The 22,320-nt window shown below is 38.7% G+C and overlaps 1 pseudogene; it reads left to right on the top strand.

Annotated features, from left to right (window-relative positions):
- Positions 1–4,613: 4,613 nt before the first annotated feature.
- LOC132220131 (small ribosomal subunit protein uS3-like) lies at positions 4,614–5,359 on the top strand (annotated as a pseudogene).
- Positions 5,360–22,320: the final 16,961 nt, after the last annotated feature.

Genomic DNA, 22,320 nt, shown 5'->3' with positions numbered 1-22,320 from the left:
ACTGGCCAGGGTACCAGCATTTTATAGAAATAATCTCATTTAATCACTTGTAGGAGTATTAATATCTCTGCTCAGAGAGACCATAGAAATCAACAGATTTAAAAAGTTTTATCTTTCTTCTCTTTCCCCTCTCTTCTCTCCTCCCTAAAAACAATGATTTGATTAAACATTTTTAACTGCATTTACATATTTGAAAAGTGTAAAGGAATCACAGAAGGCATATTCAGAAGGGAAGAGGGAGCTATCTAGTTATATTGATTTTGTTAGTAATGAAGATGGTGTTAATGGCATTTAATTTATGAATTTACATGTGTATCCCCCATCCTATTCTCCTCCCATACCAGTCCTGGGAGCTGCTTGGTTTCTCCCCATTGGCACCTCTGTGATCCCTGATCTAGTTTCCCTTAAATGCTCTGATGGATTCTGCTCAATTCATTGTATTTTAGGGACAAACCAAAATTCTATTCCTTACATAATTGAGAACCTTGAAAGGAGTTGTTCATTTTTGTGCTATTTATGGAAAAGTGGCCAGATGGGAAAATAATCCCCTTTCAATATTTGGTTTGAGAGCTTTCAGTAAGAAAATGAAGCATCATTTGCAAAGCAAAGCTTTTGTTCACTATTTGGAATAATCTGAAATATATTTCCCATTAAAAAGCTCCCTAAAAAGACCCACCCCTGGAAAATTAGAGAGCTACTAACTTTATGTGGGTGCCCTCAAAATTCCCTTCTAAGTCTTTTCTTTTTTTCTCAAAAATACATTTTATCCTGGTTTAAGTTAATTTATGAGCGGGTTGGTGTCTAAACAGGAAATGGGATCAAGAGGGCAGAAAATTTGAACCCATGCACAAGTAGTTCAAGAATCATACCAAATACTACCTCGTAGTAGTTATTCGATTAGTTTTAAAATCTCTGAGTTTGAATTTTCTTAGTCGTAAAAAATGGAGAAAATAAAGTTTTTCTTTCACAGATGTTGCATGGATTTTAAGCAAAGGGGCGTAGCTCTTTCACAAATAGAAACTCCATAAATAGTATTGTACATTTTTGAAGTCTACAAAGCCTTTAACACTCAAAGAACGCCATCTATTATGATGAATTGGCACTCTATAAGGAGTGTATTTGTGGAATTTGAATTTGCAATCAGAGCTAATTCTTGTTCTCCTTTTGTTTTATAATAATTTTGTCAAGTCAGTAACATGACATTTACCATGCTGTATCGACTACTTGTTAACACGTGTGGTTCCCTACTAGGTTATAGATTGGCTGTAAATTGGGATTATACCTTTTTAATTTTGTTAGGTTATATAGGACCAACCTATATTATTGGTTGCTTAATGTTTACAGGCTGTGTACAAGAATTTGCTTAGGGTTTCACAATATTTTGATCCCTTATATAGAAGCAAGTCTTTTGCCCAGATCTACAGTTACCTTGGCTTCTGAAGACTTGTAATGAACACATTCTTCTAAAGCATTCTGAAGTCTTCTCCTTTCTTTAGGGTGTGTTTTTCTAATAAAAATGACCAACACCTTCCCTACACTGGACAGGATACCTCATCACACCTAGGCGAGATGCAGCTGACACAACAGCGCTTCTATCAACCCATCTGCCACCTATGACATTTTCATTAGTAACAAAAATGATTTTTTTCTCAAAGGAATTCATTAGACTAAGAAAATGAATGACAGGGAAGCAAATGCTTTTTTCCACTATTTCTCAAAACTTTTAGTTCAGGTTTCAGATTTTCCTTCATTTTTTGGCAGCTAGAGAAAGAAAATAACAAGCTCAACATCCAAACACAGTAAAATTGGTCGAGTCCATGCTTCGCTTTTTCCAGTTGAGATAGTTACTGTGGGGAGTACAAATACCACCCAAGTTCAAATTTTGCTATCTGTGATTTTCACTGCTTTCTGCATTTCATATCTGCATATTAATTCTGACTTGGAAAAAACCCTCACCAGTGGACTAATGAGTTAATTTTATCCACCTAGCTTCCTTAGCTTTCTAAATTTCTAAGTTTTTTTTTTTTAAAAAATCTTTTAATTGGACATTCTGAAAATGCAATAGGGAAATCATATTTTGTCTGAATAAATGTTCTAACCACTAGGTTGTCCTGCAATGTGTTTAGTCTGGAAAGTCTAAATATATTTTTTTAATGTCTTTTCCTCACCTGGAAGCCACTGAGTATATCTTGTCACGGGTAATTTCTTTGTGCTTAGTCACATTATACAAACTGGATATTACTAAGAAGCATTATAAATACTTGAACAAAATATTTGTTTTGAAGTATAGTTCAGTCCCTGCCTTTTAAGACCTTGAGGAAGACATTGGGATGCTGGGTATTCGAGTTTGGTGGCTGTGAGGTAATACTTAATCCATAGTACCATGGCTCTCAAAAGGCCGCTTACATTTATATTCTCTTTCCCCAAAACTATAGGATTAAGAACATGTTCTCCTTTTTCAAAGTTAATAAACCTATCTCCTATTGTCTTGGCTTTGTGCCTCTCTGGATGACCATGTTTTGTTAATGTCTGATAATCGGCTCCCTTCTGAGGAACTTCCTCAGAGGTCAGAGGGTAATGGTATCAAACCTCAGCCTGTCTGGTTTATTGTAGGGTGTTTGGTTAAGATCAAGATCTCTGATAAGAGTGGAGTTGCTCTGGCTGGGAAAGGAAATGATTTCTGATAGAGCACAGCAATTCCAAGAGGGAGGCCCACCGAACGCATGATAAGCTGTAGTCTGTTTTGCTCTGAAACTGTTAGTCAAAATATTGTCATTTAATACTGAAAAAACCAAACCTTGAATTATGGGTAAAATAAGCCTCACCTTCAGATCTGCACTATTAAAATGAGCAGCAAATCAGATGACTAAAAAGTAACTGTGAACCAAAACAAATGCGTTTCCAGTTCCCTGAGTGTAAACCCATACTCCCTGGATTTGGAGGTCAAAACTCGCCACTCAAGGTGACACCTCATATTTTATTTAAGCGCTTTTCTTCTGAGAAGGCGAAAGCACCTGGCAGACATTAACTTTTCTGAGCAGTGAAAGAAAATGGAGATACTACCAAGTAAAGAACAACATTCAAAGACCTGAGTCCCTTCGACCCATCCAGTTTAATATCAGTTTTATTTTCACATTGTTTTATTTCTTATGTATACTTTCAAGGTGACCTGTCACTTTAAACAGTCACCTGATTTATAGAAAAATAGCTTATTCTACATGGAATCTTTCCTGCACAAGGGTGGTCAGACTTTCCTTAGTGTTGCCATAAAGTCCCTCTGCATGAGTTTGCCTGTTCTATTAATATTTGTTTTTGTTTTTTCTCAATTTCACTTTCACTCATCAAGGACTGTCTTAATGTCCAGCTGTAGCCTGAGGAGGAGATATTCAGAAGAACATGGAAAATAACTAAAATGTGGCAGAAAAGTGAGGGAGGGTGTGCATAGAACAGTGCCATTCAACCTCTTCATTGTATTGACAAGGGAATCAAATGCAGAGAATGCCAAATCCTTTAGTCCCAGGAGGAGAAATAAAGAAGGAAGAGAGAGGAAGGAAGGAAGGAAGGAAGGAAAGAAGGAAGGAAGGGAGAAGAAAGATGCTTGTGTTTATGGTAAACTGTCCTTTGAAGTTCCAGCCTTAGAGGAAGTCCCAGGTCAGGCAGAAGCTAGCCTGGGAGTGGTGGCTGCTCTGATCTGCCTCTGTATAATCATATGGTCCTGTGTAGCCATACCCCTTAGGGCTTGGATTCACAGTTTCCCTGGATGCTTTTCTCAGCTTTCAGGTGCTCTTCTGGCACACAGAGGAGGAAGGCCAGAGAGTACCTGTTCCCTCTAGTAGGTCAACCCTGACCCAGCTCCAATGGCACCCAAGGGAAGGCACCCTCCTCGCTTTCCTACAACATTCTTCTGTATCTAGTCATCTTTTCCGGAACAGTGCGAGTTAATTTCCTCCATGAAACCCTACCTGGCCTCCCTAAGCTCCTTCTGACCACTGCTCTAAACACTGCTTATTTGACATTGCTTCCCACGTTGCTTATTTTTTCATGTGTCTTTGCACCTGTCTTATTTCTACAGTGACTTTGTGAAGCCCATAAAGACAGGAACTATGTCTCTTGCATCACTGTTCACACCTATTGTACTTCTGGACATAAAAGCAAGTGCTTTGGGAATACTTTACATTTTTCTCTGCTTCAAAAGCTATAATTACAAGAAAAAAAGACTTCTCCCTCATTTTTATCCTCTTATTCACCTCCTCCCCACCCACTATGACAATGGTGGCTTGGATGTGACTAATACTAGAGTAACTTTACACTGGTTTATTCACATACCACAAACTTTAATTCTCATAGTTACACTATGAGATAAGTGTGTTATTATCCCCAATTTTCAAATGAGAAAATGGAGGCTCAAAAAGACTATACAACTTGGCTACGCTCATATTCGGCAGCAAGTGGCATGCAGAATGTAGGGCTCTATACTGAGGACACTTTCCAGATTCTTTGATGTCACTTTGTCCCCCCCTAAGGCAAGTTTGCATTATACATTATACATGCTGAGATAAGGCCCGGTGTAGACTGCACACATTATGAAGTAGATGTCATTTATGTTGGCTACCATGGCTTTACTTTCCAGGATTTTCTTCCTTAAAGGCAAGGTGGTGGTGAACATTTCCAAGAAGAGGTAGATGGTTGCTGATGGCATCTCCAAAGCTGAACTGAGCAATAGGAAACAGCTGAAGATGGCTACTCTGAAGTTAAAGTCTGAGTTACACCGGCCAGGACAGGAATTTTTATTTTGGCCACCAGGATGCAGAATGTTCTTGGTGAGAAGGGCCCACAAATAAAGGAATTCACTGCTGTGGTTCCGAAGACATTTGGCTTCCTCAAGGGCAGTGTAGAGCTTTATACTGAAAATGTCTACACTGTCAAAAGGTCTGTGTGCCATTGTCCAGGCAGAGTCTCTGGTTATAAACTCCTAGGAGGCCTTGCTGTGTAGAGAGCCTGCTATGGCGTGTTGAGGTTCATCATGGAGAGTGGGGTCAAAGGCTATAAGGTGTCTGAGGAACTCCGAGGACATAGGGCTAAATCCATGGAGTTTGTCGATGGTCTGATGATCCCCAGTAGGGACCCTGTTAATGACTATGTTGACACTGTTGGGTGCCATGTGCTGCTCCCGCAGGGTATGTTAGGCCTCAAAGTGAAGATCATGCTTCCTTGGAACCTGAGTGATAAGACTGGCCCTAAGAAGCCCCTACCACATGTGAGCTTTGTGGAATCCAAAGATGAGAGACTGCCAACTACCTCCATGGCAGAACATAAGGGTGGGAAGCCAGAGCCACCTGCCATGCCCCAGCCAGCATAACAGGATCTCCTTAGCAGCTGGATCTAGAAGCTATATGTTGCTCTATGCTTTAATAAAATTCTTTTAAGAGAAAGAAAAAGAGAGACTTTTCCTTCTTAGTGATTCATCTTTTCTGGAAACACACAGGATTTCTCATTGTCCTCAAACTCTCACCTTCCTCTCCTTCTCCTATCCTATTTCCTCAGAACCCATACCCTCATCAACGCCAAAGTGTAAATGACTGCTAAAGCTCAGTATATATCTTCTTCTACCGTCACTTGCAATTCTCAGGTGGAGAAAGTTAAGCAAAAGAGATGATCTGTGACTGGTAGAAGTTCAAATGTGTACCCGAGAATATGGGGGTATCCAAAAGCACTCCCTGCCTATTATATTTCCCCTCACAATGAGCCACAAGATCAAAATAAATGTTTGGGAGGAGGATATTGCCAGCCCCCTAGGCAAATTTCCAAAACCATATCCTAATTTTCCAGGTCTCTGGATCATTCCCCCACAGCAGTAGTCTGTGTGAAATATTGTGCAGTAATAAAATCTACAGGTTGAGGATAACCAGGTTAGTGTCCCTAAGTGGGTATAATCTAAAGTCCAGGTGCTCCCCTCAGAACAACTCTATAGTAACAGGGAAACAAACAGGTGCAGGACAGGTGCAGTGGGGTGGAGCCAGCCTCAACCAGGGACTTGTATGTTAGGTGTCAAAATATACAAATAAATGTCATGCCATGTCAATCTTTCCTATGTTTCCTATTAAATTATTTTACCTGGAACTAAAAGTAAAGTAAATCCATCAATACTTTCTGATTGAGAACTGTACCCAACTCCAGAAAAATCCTTCCTTTTTTTGTGTTTTTTTTTCCCCCTTTGGTTACTCAATTATTTTTTCTTCTTTGTTTCCCCTAAAATTCTGCTTGTGTAATTTGATTGCCTCCACAGCATCTACCTCACTTCTTGTATACTCTGTATATGCCATGAGGTCAGGACGTGGATCATAGGTGAGCTTGTAACCCAGGCTTATTTAGGATATTGTCTGGTTTAAGATCTAAGTTGGTCCAATCATAGTGAAACCCCTGACTTTTGTTTACTGGTTCATGATAGAGAAGTTGCATCTTTTTCTGGACAATGTGCAGATGTGATGCCTAAGATGGATGTTGCCATTTTGCTATAATGAAAAATGCCAATTTAGAAACAAAGTCTATTCTTGTATAAGAAGGATAGCAAAGGAGAGGTAATTGCAGAACTGTGGAGCTGGAACCTTGCTCAAACAACATCTACAGCTATAATCTCTTCATTTAAAAACAAGTCCTCTTTACTGTTTAAATCTATTTCTTACTACAAAAATCATGGTAACTGATAATCCATCCTATATAATAAAAGGTACTATGCAAATTGACCCTAACAGCAGAATGACCAGAACGACCTCTTGACCAGTCACTATGAGGCACACTGATCACATCTTGGTCCCTTTTCCCAGCCGGCAGGCTCCCATCACCAGTCGTGGGTGACGGGGGATGCAGATGGTGCCAGGCCAAGGCCCCCACCCCACCAGCTGCCCCACACACAGAGGGCAACCTGCGATAGGGGCGGGGCTGGCGAGCAGGCAGGAACAGCCAACTTCTCGGTCCCTTTCCCTGGCAGGCAGGCTCTGATCACCCAATGGCGAATGGGGAACTGGGGGTGGGTGGCGGCAGGGGGCAGGGAAGGCTGCAGGCAGCCAGGAAAGATGGCCCTGATCGCAGGCCAGGCCTAGGGACTGTAGCTGTGCAGGAATAATATACTAGAGGCCCAGTGTACGAAATTCATGCATGGGTAGGGTCCCTAGTGGCTGCAGGCTGCTGGCTGGGGCCTTCCTTCATTCCGTGCCGCCCCCTGGTGGCCAGCGCACGTCATAGTGAGCGATTAAACTCGTGGTCTCCCAGTCGAACTCCCAAGGGCACACTTTGCATATTAGGCTTTTATATATATATATATAGATATAGATTGGTGCTTTCACCTCAAAGGCACTTATGTACTTTTTATTATTTTTACTTTGAGATATAGATTACATACTGTAAAACACACTGGTTTTGAGTATACATTTGGACAATGTATATACACCTATGTAAGTCACACTTCACTTAATATTGGAAAAGACTTAAACATGGCCACAGCCCAGCCAGTGTGCTCAGTGGTTAAGCATTGACCTATGAACTAGGAGGTCACAGTTTTATTTTTGGTCAAGGCACAGCCCGGGTTGCAGGCTTGATCCCCAGAAGGGGGGCCTGCAGGAGGCAGCCAATGGATGATTCTATCTCAGCATTGATGTTTCTGTCCCTCTTTCCCTCTCCCTTCCTCTCTCTGAAATCAATAAAAAACATTAAGAAAAATGGCCACAAATTATGGGAATCCTGAGACAGCCATGTGAGTGAGTCTGAGCTGGCCTTTTGGAAGATGAGAGGATATCTGAAGGAGAACCAAGGGTAACCAAGCTCAGAGCCTGACAACAACCATACATACTAGTACAAGAGAAGCCCTTCTAGATCAATCACCCAGATCATATTTGCAAAAAAAAAAAAAAAAAAAATGAAACTAGACCACCAACTTATAATTTACACAAAAATAAACTCAAAATGGATAAAAGACTTAAATGTAAGATGGGAAACCATAAACATATTAGAAGAATCCATGGGCAGCAAAATATTAGACATCTCTGTAGCAATATGTTTACCGATACATCTCCTAGGATAACGGAAACTAAGGAGAAAATAAACAAATGGGAGTACATCAAAATAAAAAGCTTCTGCACAGCAAAAGAAACCATCAACAAAATAACAAGAGAGTCCACTGCATGGGAGAACTTATTTGCCAATGTTATCTCCAATAAGGTTTAATCTCCAAAATATATAAGGAACTCATACAACTTAACCAAAGGAAGACAATCCAATCAAAAAATGGGCAAAGGATCTAAATAGACACTTCTCCAAAGTGGACATACAGAAGGACAAGAGGCATATGAAAAAATGCTCAAAGTCACTAATCATCCCAGAGGTGCAAATCAAAATGACAGTAAGCTACCACCTCACACCTGTCAGAATGGATATCATCAACAAATCAAGAAATGACAAGTGTTGGCGAGGTTGTAGAGAAAAGGGAGCCCTTGTGCACTGCTGGTGGGAATGCAGACTGGTGCCTTTGCTGTGGAAAACAATATGGAGTTTCCTCAAAAATTAAAAATGGAACTCCCATTTGACACAGTGATCCATTTCTAGGAATATATTCCAAGAAACTAGAAACACCAATCAGAAAGCATATATGCACCCCTATGTTCATAGCAGCACAATTTACAATAGCTAAGATTTGGAAACAGCCTAAGTGCCCATCAGTGGACGAGTGGATAAAAATTATGGTACATCTAAACAATGAAATACTACACAGCTGTAAAAAAGAAAAGAACTCCTACCATTTGCAATAGTATGAATGGACCTGGACAGCATTATGTTAAGTGAAATGAGCCAGTCAGAGAAAGATAAGTATCACATGAGCTCACTCATTTGCATAATATAATGAACAACATAAACGATGAACAAAAATAGATCCAGAGACATGGAAGAATCAAACAGACTGTCAAATCTCAGAGGGAAGGCAGGGGAGGGAGGGTTGGGGGGATGGCAGGGATCTACAAATGAACTTGTATGCATCTAAGCATAACCAATGGACACAGATAATAGGGGGTGAAGGCCTGTGCTGGGGGTTGGGGGCAGACTGGTAGAGGTCAATAGCGGGAAAAGGGGACATATATAATACTTTCAACAATAAATGATTTGTTTAAAAGTATTTATAAAAGATGTATAAGATCAGCTGGGCTTGTCAGATGAGAAAAACTACCTAGGTGACAGACAAAATCTTGAGCAAATAAAGTGAATGTTGCTTTAAGCTACTAGGCTTTGTAATGGTTTGTTACACTGTGAAAACACATTAACAGAAAAGTAAAGACTTTCTCTCACATGGGAAGTTCCCTCATGCCCCTTTCTGTCAGGTCTCACCCTACCAGAAGACAGCAACTCTTCTGATTTCTATCTTACAGTTTTTTTTCTGTCTGTTCTTAAACTTTGTATAAATAAATTCATATATGTTACACTTGATGTCTGACTTCTCTTACTCAACATAATATTTTTGCAATCCATATTTTGTGTGTATGTTTCTTTCATTGCTGAGTAGTGCAACTTGTTAATCCATTCACTTTGATGAACTTTTGGGTTGTTTCCACTTTAATTTTATTGATCTCCTAATCAAGCAGAGTTGTTTATTTGTATTTTTTTTTTTACTAGAGGCCCAGTGCACAAAATTTGTGCATGGGTAGGATCCCTAGGCCTGGACAGCAATCAGGGTTGATCTGTGGGGTGACCGGAGGGGCAATCGGGGGAGCCCCTGCTGGCACCTGCTTTGGCTGGCCTGGGGCCTGCGGGCTGGGGGAAGCTCCTGCATTGAGCATCTGCCCCCTGTTGGTCAGTGTGCATCATAGCGACCAGTCATTCCACTGGTTGTTCCGCTATTCGGTCAATTTTCATATTAGGCTTTTATTACATAGCAGTGGTTCTCAACCTTCCTAATGCCGTGACCCTTTAATACAGTTCCTCATGTTGTGGTGACCCCCAATTTCATTGTTACAAATTGAACATAATTAAAGCATAGTGATTAATCACAAAAACAACATGTAATTATATATGTGTTTTCTGATGGTCTTAGGCGACCCATGTGAAAGGGTCGTTCAACCCCCAAAGGAGTTGCGACCCACAGGTTGAGAACCACTGTTATATAGGATAGGAAGGATTTTTATTTATTTTTGTCTGGTTGGTTGAATGTAGCTACTAAAGTTAATTACTAGACCCTCTTTCAGGATTTGTTTAAGAAAGTCCCAGCAACTGGTTTCTTTGTAGTGACATTACCCTTTAAACCAGAGCTGTACATTGCACAAAAGGCCCGTGGCTTTGTTACCTAATTCTTAGACTTTCAGTTGATTTCTCATCTGATGCATAATCAGAATAGTGTGAGATACCACATCCCACATGGCTTAGGGATCTGGAGAAGGGCCATGGGCAAATGATGAGACTAGATAAGAAATATGAATTTGGAATTTATGGGGAGCCAGGTGGAGAGTCCAACTCTAGCAGAAGGACTTCACTGGTGCCCAGGCCCTGCCAACCTTTTATTCAATTTTAGATATACATATTGCCCTCAGTCAGGCAGGCAATTCTGGTAACAGATAGACTATCTTAAAGGTCAGTAAATATTAGTAAAGATTTACTTTGAGACTATTTGGTCAGGAAATTGCTTGAGCCACCATTGTCTCAACTAAACAATTGGTGCATAGCTTTGGTCCTTGCCAGAGCTCAAGGTTCACCAGCATTCCAGGCTCCTTGTTTACACTTTTCTGATAGTGAAGACAATGGGTAGCTTCCAACAGAATAGTATGATGATAACTCTGATGACAAAGTAACTAAGAGGAGAAGGAACACTAAAATTTTTCTTGTATATTGTTTGGTCTGTTAATGCTGAAAAATCTCTATTTTATGGGGTAATTACTCTTCTCCCCTATGCCACTCTAAAATTACTGTCCCTAGATAGCTCTGTAATTTAAACTTTTGTTGCTATGCCAAAATAAAGAAATATTTATTTTTCTCTTCATCCTGAGCATTCATTAGTTAATTTCTAAAATACCTATTCTTCAAATTCTTTACCTAATTAATTACCTCTTAGAAATAAATGTTTTATACTAGAAAGGACACTTTATATTAGCCTGGTGCCTAGCATTTGAGTAGTACTTGATATATATTAACTTTCTTCCATCTTTCTTCTGGTAAATGCAAAGGCATAGTTAAGGACCAGTGGGCATGCTCATAGGAGAAGCATGTGGCGGGAATAATGATATTTCTCATTATGCTCAAGTAGAAGAAATAATGCCAGTTTTTGTACATAGCTGTAATTGACAAGCCCATCAATTCTGCTAAAGCTGGATGAATACAGTTTATTCATTCCAAAACAAAAGGCTTAGATTTACAGCCCACAGTAATTTTAGGGAATTCTGACTTCTTACTCAATTTCTTTGTCTATAAATTATAGTTCTAACAATGTATTTGAATGTCAATTTGATGAACAAATTCTACATAGATGACAGGAATACACTGGAGATCAAGAGTTCTTGGGGGAATAATAAGCTATATTTATATTGAGTTTTAGGGTTTTTGCATTCTCCCATTTTTTGAGAGACTAAGACATTTCCTATCCTGTATTTCCACAAATTCTTTATTTCTAGAAAGGAAAACTCTATCTTTGTGTTTGATTGTTCCTTCATCTAGAGGATGAGTGTTATCTCTCCGTTGCTGAAAATTAAAGAGATTTTGGGATTTACTGGAATGAATTGTAAATGTGTATAAATACACAACAGCTTTAGTGATTGGCCAACAGTGTCCCCAAATGTCTGGGTCTAGTGGTAATCTGCTATCTGTTTCCCTGTTAGACCTGCCTGCAGAAAGTCTTCTGCCCTGATTAACCCCAGCCTAATAGCATGGGCCCTGGGAAGACTCATTCGGGAATACTTTTTCAGGCCTTGTAATTCAGTGGAGAAAAATCCTTTTTTAAGTTGTTTGTTTGTTTTTACATAGCTCTGGGCAACATCACAAATGGAGATTTAAAATGAAAAGTGGCCAGAAGTACAGAAACCAAACCATCTTTCTGATCGGCTGCATTATGCCACCATTGAAACACAAATAAGGTGAGTATCCAAAGGTGATAAGAATATAAAGAACGTTTTCAAGATGGACCCTTACTTTGAACAGCTTCTTTCATGTTTGCTATTAAGACTTAAATGATTTTTTTTAAAAAAATATGGCTGGGACTTTTCTTTTTGTGTAAAATTAAATATGTTGAAGAGTATTTACTTCATACAAGAATAATTTAGGGAAATAGGGTATCTTCTCTCAAATTATTATAAGAGATTGCCATATATTTTAATAAGGAGTAGAGTTGCTAATTACTCTCCCCTTAATAGAGCTGCTAGATTAAATACTATTCATTCCTTCTATATAATTCTTAAATACTTTTTTGCTGTTTTTGTCTTTATAGTTACTATTTCCTTTTGTTCTGATTACTTAAACTTAAAATTTTAAAATGGATTAAATGCATGTAAAAAATAAATGCATTTATTTTCCATAAATTAGTTTCAGACAAGACTAAGGAAAATGTATAAATTACGTACTAAACAGAGTTTGTTATTAAGTTTCATAAGAAGTGTTTTTCAAAACTTTTGAACAATAATAGATACAGAGGCAGAGCTGCCTCAAACAGATTGTCAAACTGCAGCGGGAAGGCCGGAGAGGGTTGGGGGGCAGGAGGTAGAGGGGTAAGAGATCAACCAAAGGACTTGTATGCATGCATATAAGCATAACCAATGGACATAAGACACTGGGGGATAGGGGAGGCTAGGGGACTGTCTAGGGCGGGGGGGGGGGGGAATGGACACATATGTAATACCCTTGGTATTACTTTAAGCAATAAAAAAAAATGCAAAAGGAAAAAAAAAAAGAAGTGTTTTTCAGTTCTAAAAAGAGCTTTATGAAGTAGTTCTGCTGCCTTTGTTTTATATACTATAACTAAAGGCCTGATGCACAAATTTTGCACAGGTGGGGTCCTTCGGTGTGGCTGATTGGGGCTGGCTGGCTGAGGGGAGGGACCATGGGAGGTTGGAAGTGGGAGTGCACTGACCACCAGGGGGAAGATCCTGCATTGAGTGTCTGCCCCCTTGTGGTCAGTGTGCATCATAGCTACTGGCTGGTCGTCCAGTCTTCTGGTCATAATGGTCACTTAGGCTTTTATATATATAGATGAGTAGACACTTAACTATGAACATAAAAATTCAGAGACTTGTTTAATAATGTTTGCCATTCTCAATTGAGTATCTGATGGATGGATATTTAATAAGTTGAAATGTTAACATATTTTGGCACCCAATATTTTATCTGGCACAAAAATAAATTTTTTTGCTACTGCTATTAATTCTCTTTTCCTCCCATTTATTAGTTATAAAATATGGTTATTGTTATTATTTTAGCATTTAGGATTAGATATTCAATGAAAAGTTCATAGACATTATAGATATTAAGCTTTAAATAAGGAATGTATGCCAGATAAGCTCAATAATGGACTATAAATATAGACTATGAACCTGATATCTTGAAGTAATATTTACTCCATGCATTAAATTACTTGAGGCTGTTTAGCTGTAAGTAATACTAGCTTAGCTAGACTTTTGTGTTCTGATGCTTGCATGCTTTTCAATGGATTTTTCTATCTTTATTTGTATTTCTTATTTTTCTTTATTTGTTTCTCAGTATCAATTATTATTTTCTTCTTTTGTGACACACTGACATTTTTTAAAGAAACCACCCTTCCACAACTTTAGTCTGTACATTTTACCTAGGGATCCATCTTGCTATACTCTTAAGATTTTTTTCCTTTGACCATGGTGTTTCTTCCACATCTGTGCCCAGGGCCATCAGAGTTAAGAACGATTACTGATAATTATTTGGGGGTTGGGGAGGACTGGTAGGAGCAAAGAGTATACTTTTTCTTTTTGCTTTTATTGAGATTTTTAAAAATGTGATTTTTCCCCCCACCTAGAAGCAACAAATGAAGAGGAAGGAAAACTGAGTCCTGTTATCTCTCTCTCTCTCTCTTTTTGAGCTCCTTAAGTCCCTAAGACTGTGGTTCACAGGCAGGAGAGTCAAACCAGTAGGTTCTTTTTGCTTAAGTGAGTTTAACTTTTCTGTCACTTGCAATCAATAGAAAGTAAGTGATAGTCTACACCTGGTTAAGTTACTGGTGACTTTTGCTTATTTTGCCAGTGCCCTTGTCCACCCCTCCCCCTCCCCCCAAGTCCTCCAAACACCCTATTCATCTGTTATTATTAATCAGCTTTGGGCTTAGAAATGAAATAAGCTAGTTTGTTAATATTTTATCCTACCATTCATCAATATGATCTGAGAGTTTTATGACATGTGTATTTAACTTTTAAGAAACATTCTTTTTCGTTGTAACTTTTATTTTTTACAGAATCTTGGCTATACTTTGGATAGCTCATGCTTCCTCTTTTCTTCGTTTTTTAAAAAATCTTTGTTGTTGAAAGTATTACATAGGTCCTCCTTTTTTTCCCATTAACCTCTTCCAGCCCACTCCCTCCCCCCTCCCCCCAGGCCCTCACCACCCTATTGTCTGTATCCATGGGTTATGCATATATGCACACAAGTTCATTGGTTGATCTCTTGCCACCCACTCTCCCCTGCCTTCCCTCTGAGGTTTAACAGTCTGTTCATGCTTTTATGTCTCTGGGTCTTTTCTTGATCATCAGTTTATTTGTTTCATTAGATTCCATAGATGAGTGAGATCATGTGATACTTATCTTTCTCTGAAAGGGTTATTTCACTCAGCATAATATTCTCTAGGTCCAAACATGCTGTTGCAAATGGTAAGAATTCTTTTTTTTTAAATTGTCACGTAGTATTCCATTGTATAAATGTACCATGGGTTTTTAATCCATTCATCTGCTGATGGGCACTTAGGCTATTTCCATAGCTTAGCTATTGTAAATTGTGCTGCTATGAACATAGGGGTGCATATATCCTTTCTGATTGGTATTTCTGGTTTCTTGGGATATAGTCCTAGAAGTGGGATCACTGGGACAAATGGGAGTTCCATTTTTATTTTTTTGAGGAAACTCCATACTGTTCTCCACAGTGACTGCACCAGTCATCATTCCCACCAGCAGTGCACGAGGGTTCCCTTTTCTCCATGACCTCGCCAACACTTGTCATTTCTTGATTTGTTGATGATAGCCACTCTGACAGGTTCGAGGTGATATCATCTTGTTATTTTGATTTGCATCTCTCAGATGGTTAGTGACTCTGAGCATTTTTTTCGTATGTCTGTTGGCTTCCTGTATGTCCACTTTGTAGAAGTGTCTATTTAGGACCTTTGCTCATGTTTTAATTGAATTATCTTCCTTTTGTTAAGTTGTATGAGTTCCCTATAAATTTTTGAGATTAAACCCTTATCTGAAATATCATTGGCAAATATGTTCTCCCATGTAGTGGACTCTCTTATTATTTTGTTGAGGTTTCTTTTGCAATGCAGAAGCTTTTCATTTTCATGTAGTTCCCATCTGCTTATTTTCTCCTTAGTTTCCATTGCCCTAGATGTATCAGTAAACATATTGCTACAAGAGATGTCTGAGATTTTGGTGGCTATGGTTTCTTCTGGGACTTTTATGGTCTCATGTATTACATTTAAGTATTTTATCCATTTTGAGTTTATTCTTGTGTATGGTGTAAGTTGGTGGTCTAGTTTTATTTTTTTGCATGTACCTGTCTAATTTTCCCAACACCATTTATTGAAGAGACTGTTCCAATGTATGCTCTTGCCTTGGATAGCTCATGCTTCTTGATAGTAACATATTAGTGTAGAATGTCTTTAGAGCCACAGAGCCTAGCAACACATCTCAGACTTATCACTGAGGAGTGCTATCTATTTGAAAAATATTACTTAATATTTCTTGATGTCAGTTCTCATTTTGCAGAGTGGGCATAATAATACTTCATTTTGTTGAACAGAGAAGTAAAGGTAAAGCCCTTAATGACAAGACATGGCATGTGGTGGCTGCCCGTTCCATATGCCACCCCATCTTCAGTTAATTTCTGAGTGGATGGGATACTTTCAGCTATTCAAATGATGACTATTGACCCAGGTATTTGGTTTACATATTTTTTTTTATCTCCCTAAATATTTACTTCAGTATATTTCATTTTCTCCTTTTACCTTATAAGAAAGAAGGTAAAAAAAGGGGGGAGGTAAATGTAAGCAAATATTACTCTTTCTTACCTAGTTTGGTATTAGACATGTCAAAAAAGGATAAAGCCTTTCATTTTAATAGGTTTTAAGAGTTTGGATTTTTGGTAGCATCTCCCTTTGTTCTCATGCTTCCAATGTTTAAAACTTGATTTTCCTGCAAATAATATTTTTTTCAGGAGAGCATTTTACTAGATATTTAATTTTCTAGAATGATAGTGACTGAAGTAACTCCTGGTTTCTTATCCATTTAGACACACCTGTCATTTTAGAGGAGTTATAATGTGTTTCTGTAGCATGCTAATAGTTTAAATGTGCTTTAGACACATAACCTTTTATTGTCAATCTTCCTGTTTTACAGTCTCTCCAATCCAACCCTGCCTTCTCCACATGGAAGACAGCTAAGAAAACTGCTCAGATTTCCTTTTTCCAACCTCCCTGCTGCCAGCTTTCCTCCTCCCTTCTATCCCATAGGAAGCCAAGAGGCTGCTTGAATTTCCTCTGTGGGGTATGTGTCCCACCTGGCTTCTTCCTCTCCTGTTCGGCAACAGGTGGTTATTTTTGTACTGTCAGCACTCCCTACTCCCTGGATGTCAGAATTCATTCCCAGTGGAAATGAAGACATTTGAGTTTCTTCCAGACTTCAATGGGTAAATTGCCAATTTCCATTTTCTGAAATAATCTTTTGATGGAAAAATCTTGTTCCTAAACCATTCCATTAGACCAAAAGGAAAAAAAAACCCCACACAAAACAAAACAAAAAAGGATTTTGAAGGCTGAATCAGTGATTGATCTGTTTGCTGCCCCTTTTCTGATTCCTTTCAAAACGTCTCCAAACATGTGGATCATATCATGTTAACCAATGAACAATGGAATCAGAATTCTGGCAACCCCATATTGTAGCCAGGTTCATAATGGATTTCAGTGTTCTTCTCTTTACCATTATTTTGGGTTTTAAAAAATTAGAGCACCTTAGAACAGAACACAGGACTATATACTTAAAAAATATTCACCCAGGTAATAGTGAATATTAGTCAGGTTTGGGAGCCACTGGACAAACAGTATGTTAATAATGAAAAATTAAAATGTTTAATATGTTTTTTCTTTAAATAGGAAGAAACTAAGAAGGTAATGCTTCCTCCCAACCCCCTCCTCCCCGCCAAAAAAGGGACATGAGAAGCTAAGGGACAATATGATCAAAATGATACGCAACCTCATCAATATATTTACCAGGTATGAATTTTTCCCAGCAGCTTCAGGAATGTCCCAAGGCATTAGGGATGAGTTAATTAAATGTTTAAATATAGCAGGCTGATTTTTAATTTGATAATTTTGTATGGCCCATGAATGACATTATAAATATCCAAATGGCCTTTGGCAGAAAAAAGGTTCCCCACCCCTGTTATATATCCTGTCACAGAATTCATATTGAGGTGTGTATTAGGAGGGATTGCAGCCAATTAAAATGAAATGTGTTGAGTGTTAAGACAGATATTGTACACACAGAAACAGCAGTCCCAGCCTTTATTATATTTAGGCAAAGAGATTGCCAGCTTCTAACTTATTAATTAATCAATCAGTTCTTGCTTATCTTTCTTTCAAGGAACAAAATGCTGCATAGTTAGTTGTCTCCGCTATTCACACTTTGAACACAATAAGTGCTTTTACTAAAATTCTGTTCCCTTGATTATTTCACATTTAGTTGCATCAGGTAAAGAAAGAAAACCTCCAATGTCCACACTGATGGTGTCTCAGACCCTTCCTTCTCTTATCTTGCCTGTTAAAAAGATTGACCTTGATATTCATTTTTCTTGTTTAAACTGGGAATATTTTCTTCAAACAAAATTCTTTTTGGGGTAATAAATATTAGAGAAAAAAAAAAGACAACCCATGTGTGTCTCTGTTAAGCAAGAGCATCTCAAAAATTCTCCACCCTCTCCCCTCTACTTTTCCCAGCACTTCAGAACCCCCCCATCTCCCCCAGAACCTGCCTATGGATAAAGCGAGATAGGCCTATGGAGACACCAGCCTTTCTGGAAAGGAATTATGATGAAGTGATTCAGAATTTGTTATACTTGATATTAAGAAGGATGGTCAGGATGACGTTGCAAGTCATTCCCAATGGTAAGTTTATAGATAAATGATGCTTTATTGAGATCTGAACACTTTTAATTCAGGACAGTTTTTCTTGTGATGTTTCTAGGCCATAAAGATAAAAAACTTGCCCATGCCACTGGAAAAACAATATAAAATGTTTCATAAAAATATGAAGAAAGGGTAAGGCGACATGGTCCTGCCAATCTTATTCTTGGTGAAGAACAACTAACTCTGTGTTTCCTCTGGGTTTTTTTTTTTCAAGATTCAAAGTCTCTTTCCATATTTAGGGATTTGAAAAGGTCAGTATTCAGTAAGAGGGAAAAGATTTGGCTATATTTTATGGAACTCTTGGGAGACAGAGAGAGCAAGAAAGACATTTTCCAAGTGGCTGTACGGATGAGATATTATTGTGTGGTGCACATGCTTACAGCTGGTAGTAATCACTTCTCAATGTTATACAGTTATTTCCCAGTATCAAATGTGAACACATGTGACTGTTTCCCTTTAAGAGCACTTTTTATTCGTGTTCTTGAATATAGGTTATCATTGTAATCCTAACCCACTTTTATTAGGGTCTGTTTTTAATCAAATGAAAAGATTTTACTGGACAATATTTCTTGTGGGTAAAAAAAAACCCATTGAAAAATTTATAGAAATTTCTTTGATAATTCATTTTGAAAACATGGCTTTGGTAATGTGTATCTTTAGAAGATGTTTATCACAAGTGTCATACATATCTGTTTACAGTAATGCAGAGTTAGCAGCTCAGGAAAGTAATTCTCTTGGGTAAGACTGTTATCTATCTTATATTAAAATAACCTTAATTAACTCCAAGGTAAAGGGTATTTTGGCCTCACTTTCACTTATTTTTAGAAAATGTAAAAGCAGTTCTTTTTTTTAAGTTGATTTTGATAGAGAGGAAGGGAGAGGGAGAGAGAGAAACATCGATATGAGAGCAGAACATCAGTCAGCTGCCTCCTGCTTAGCCCCTAGCAGGGATCAAGCATGGGAACTGAACTGGCAACCTCTAGGTGCATGAGATGACTCCCAACCAACTGAGCCACACCAGCCAGAGCGAAAAGCAGTTCTTTAAGATATACTTCAATATGATGTTATCATTACTATGGCTGAAAATAAATGGTCACCCCAGAACATATTCACTTTCTAATCCCTGGAATCTGTGATTATGACCTTATATCTTTATGTGGCAAAATATGTGATTAAATTAGAGATCTTGAGAGAGGCAGTCTGAATTATCTGGTAAACTCTAAATGCCTATGCAAGTGTCCTTATAAGAAAGAGGCAGAGGAATGTGAGACAAAATACACAAAGGAGAAGATGATACAAAGAGCAGAGAGAGATGTAGCCACAAGCCAAGGGATGCTGACAGCCACCAGAAGCTGAAAAAAACAGGAATGGATTCTCTCCTAGAGCCTGTGGAGGAAGTGCAGCCCTGACTCCCAGAGATGGCATTAACCTTGTAGGATTCATGATTAATTAATGTTAGGCATAGGCACATCCCTTACCTTCATGAAGCTTACAGAGCTGTGGAAGAGTAAAGAAAAAAATAAAAAGATTGCAAAACAATGAGAAAATATCCACTATACATGAAGACTTTATTAATTGATCATCCTATCTAATAATAGACAAATATGGTTATTAACCGTACCTCCGACACACTTCCCATTAGCTAATCAGGGTGATATGCAAATTAACTGCCAACCAAGATGGCGGTTAATTTGCATATCCTGTAATGATGGGAGGCGAAAGGGGAAGGATGGAACAACGGTGATCGGAACCCCAGGCAGCAGGAAAGAGCTGGGGGGCGGGCAAAAGCGGCCATCAGAAAGCTGGGCTGGCCTGCGGCCGCATGATCTGCACAGCAATTGGGGCAAGCGGGAGCCCGGGCGCAGGCCGCGTGATCCCCGCGGCGATGGGGGCGAGTGGGAGCCCAGGCGCAGGCTGGCTAGCAACCCCAGGACCCCCCAGGTGTCCTGGGTTGCCAGCCAGCCTGCAGCCTGTGATCCCTGCAGTGATCGGGGAGAGCGGGAGCCCGGGCGCAGGCGAGGTGGCCCCCGGGCACCTCAGCACCTGACATGCAAAGGTCGGAGATGAAATGACTTTTCCCAACCACATCTGCAAATATCCTGGGGAAGGCATCACTGAAGAGTTCACAACTCTTACTTGGCAAGGAAGAAAAAAGTTGGCAACGGAAATAATCCCTTACATCAAACTTAAGGTCCGTCTGGGTAAAAAAGAATATTTCCAATGTAAAGTAGGGAGCAGGCAAAAATAATATGTTCTCATGACTTCCAGTGAAGATTGAGCATATGACAGAGTCAAAACAAACATACAAATTAAAACATACAGTGGACATTCAGATGACCCCAATCAACTGTCACTGTTTGTGCCAATAGCAGCAATGCTTATGTGATAATATAGTTTAACAAACATACAAAACAAGTCACATGATAAGAGAGGTTTGGCTTCTAAAGTAAATTGAATAAGTTCTTTAAAAATTCTCATGTCCTCCCTCTGACTATAATTCTGAATTTTCCAATCAGAAAATTACCCCAGGTGATCCAGTAACATGTAGAACTCCAGTAACCTAACATTTAAAAAACAAACATCCAAACCATTTTTAAAATATATAAGTTGATATTTTAGGGTTAAAATTATAGAAGATATTTAGATTCAAATATATTTTCTGAATAGAAAATATTTCAGTTTTTGATTTTAAAAAAATAAACATAAAAAAATATATGTGACACATTTTCCCAAGGAACTCTGAATTAGTACCTTTCCCTCTAACTTTTTTCAAATTAAGAGAATCTATGGAGTTCCCTATACTGCACAAGTTTTAACGAAAGAAAATAAGACTTTCTAAGAGCATCAAATACATGTTTTCTTATTTACAAACATATATACTCTTCTCTCTCTCTCTCTCTCTCTCTCTCTAAAAGATATTCTTACTGATTCAGAGAGGAAGGGAGAGGGAGAGAGATAGAAATATCAATGATGAGAGAGAATCATTGATTGGCTGCCTCCTACACGCCCTTGTACTGGGTATCAAGCCCACAACCCGGGCATGTGGCCTGACCTGGAATCAAACTGTGACTTCAGGTTCATAGGTCAATGCTAAACCACTGAGTCACACCCGCCTGCCAGGCTCAATTCTTATTTATAAATTCATTCCAAGGACATATACAGCTTGAAAAGCTTTGGAATCAGTTTCAAAACAACAACAACAACAACAAAAACTAGCTTATAAGTAACAAGAAAACAGTTATAGAAGAAAGTTTAAATTAAAAGAAAAAAATTGTTTTAATTTATTCAAGAGTGGGAACATCCTACATGAAAATGTGTACCTTGACTGTGGATGGCTGGGTGGCCTTATCACACCTTAGAAATTCAAATGCTTTTTACAATAAGAAAAAGAGTTTCATCTCATTTCTCTCCCAGGGTAGATGTCTGTCAACAGAAGGTGGACATCAATAAAAGGAGGGGCTTGCACAATCAATCCAGAAAGTCAGCAATCTATGAATAATCCAGAACTGAGTATTTATCTCCTCTGCCACACACCCTCCCTCCCAGCCAGTGAGCAAGATAATTACTCTCAAGTCAAGCTAAGTGCCCCCCAGTCACAGAGGCCCAATGCTGACATACAAAGCATACAAATAATTCTCACTCTGGCATAAAAGTGACAACTTTCTTGGAAGAAAAGCAGATACTGTAAATTTCTCAAAGTCTTCCTGAAACATTTTTTAAAGTAATTTTTACTTCTTTAGAAAAAATGCATACATGGCAAAGCATCTGTAATAAAAGGCCCATTCTATAAAATTTTACCTGGTCCCACTCATATCTGCAATTATAATCAATTTACAGACAAATGTATCTATACTAATAAAAGAGTAATGTGCTAATTAGACTGGGAGACCTTCCAGATGTTCTTTTGGACAAAGCCATGGTGGCAGGGCCGAGGTGGAGGCGGTTAGAGG

This window comes from Myotis daubentonii, chromosome 17, assembly GCF_963259705.1.
Source record: "Myotis daubentonii chromosome 17, mMyoDau2.1, whole genome shotgun sequence".
In the NCBI taxonomy this organism is placed as follows: Eukaryota; Metazoa; Chordata; class Mammalia; order Chiroptera; family Vespertilionidae; genus Myotis; species Myotis daubentonii.
Note: the sequence above shows the minus strand (reverse complement) of the source record. Positions and strands in the feature narration are given on the sequence as shown.